A 1,566-nucleotide genomic window follows, 5' to 3' on the forward strand; every position below is an offset into this window, starting at 1 on the left:
TTACTCTGGACTATTGAGAGTAGAAGATTATAGATTTAGGGGTAGGAGTTAGGTGAAAGTAGAAATAAGCCAGGTTGGAGATTTTAGGATGAGAGGCAGATATTAGTTTTGGTCAATAACGTTGTGGAATTTGGAACCAGGTGAAATAAATCATTAAGATTCAGGAGTCAACGTAGTCCACCAAGCTTTGAACAAAGGAAGTGTATAGTAAGTACTTCCTACATATCAGGCACAACTTATTTTGGCTGACTTAATTCTATAAATTTTCTTAAAAGGTAGAACTAGCCATCTTTATTTTATACTGGGGAAATATAGAGAGAAATTAAGTAATCTAGGAAGGCTTGGACTTGAACCCATGTCAGTCTAACTCTAAAGACTACACTCTTAACTACTGAAGTGTACTTCTACTTATTTGGATGTTTCTCAAGCAGCAGCTCTGAATTTCAGGCGAATCTATCAGATTAATTCTGTTGGTTTATCTTTCCCACATGGACACCATCACTATTTTGAATGCTGCTTTCAAACTCAGATTTTCCCAGTAATTTACAGGAACTACATTGATTTTTTAAAGCATTTTTCAGAATTTTTTGTGTATAAGTGCATTTTTTCAAACTCTGGATTCAAACCAGTAATGGGTCATGGAATCAATCTAGTGGTTGTGATTAGCATATTTTTTCTTCTTTTATCTTTTCTTCATTCAGACCCACAGCATCAACACTCATTAGGTGAGCTGTTGCTGGCAAAAAATATTGTCATCCTAATAGTGTATTTTAAATGTAATAATGCAGAATAGGAATATAGGGATAAATAGAAAATATCAGAGTTTATTAAATATAATGATGACAAATATTCTGCGAGACATTATTTCCAGATATACATAGACAGATACACACACACACACCCCATGATGTATGGATTGCAATGTAAAATATATTCTTTACATTGAAAGGTTTAAAAGCCACTGGTCTATAGAATATCTTGGCTTCAGATTAAGTGCTATTTTATTTCCTGATTTTTATTTCAAGTAAGTCTTGTCTCCCTAATAAATATAAACCTAATTGCAAGCGTAAAGGTAAAATGGCATACATCTCTAAGTTTATTATTGCACCTAACCTGACACTTGGCACATAACAAGTTCTCAACAAATATTATAATAATTGTAAATGTAGGTGAAGAGGCTAGGATAGCACTGGGGAGCAGTGGGCAGCTGGCCAAATCTGTAGGTAAGCTCTCATAGCTCTGGCCTCCAAAACTGCTAGACCAAGGCAGGACTGAGAGACACCAAACAACAAGATGCAAGGTGTCAGATAGGAGCACTGATTATTTTATATGGCTTGTTTTTTTTTCCTCATGTTCAATGTGGAAAATACGCACTACAAAGAAAAGAAGAAAGGGGAAAAATATACCCATAATCCTAAAACTGAAAGATAACCACGATTATTTATAACATTTACAGCCCATTAACATTTGCTACATCTTTCTCCTGTCTTTCCTGTAGTATTACTCTGATAGTACCCTATGCATGTGCCTTACCATATAATAAATTCTCTTCATAATTATAGTTCC

The 1,566-nt window shown here is 34.5% G+C and overlaps 1 non-coding gene across 1 annotated transcript; it reads right to left on the reverse strand.

The window, feature by feature from the left end:
• Positions 1 to 693: 693 nt before the first annotated feature.
• LOC123568153 (small nucleolar RNA SNORD56) lies at positions 694 to 764 on the reverse strand. Its single transcript, XR_006691373.1, has one exon. It is a non-coding gene; the product is annotated as a small nucleolar RNA SNORD56 (small nucleolar RNA).
• Between the last annotated feature and the right edge of the window lie 802 nt (positions 765 to 1,566).

This window comes from Macaca fascicularis, chromosome 12 (genome assembly GCF_037993035.2).
Source record: "Macaca fascicularis isolate 582-1 chromosome 12, T2T-MFA8v1.1".
Lineage (NCBI taxonomy): Eukaryota > Metazoa > Chordata > Mammalia > Primates > Cercopithecidae > Macaca > Macaca fascicularis.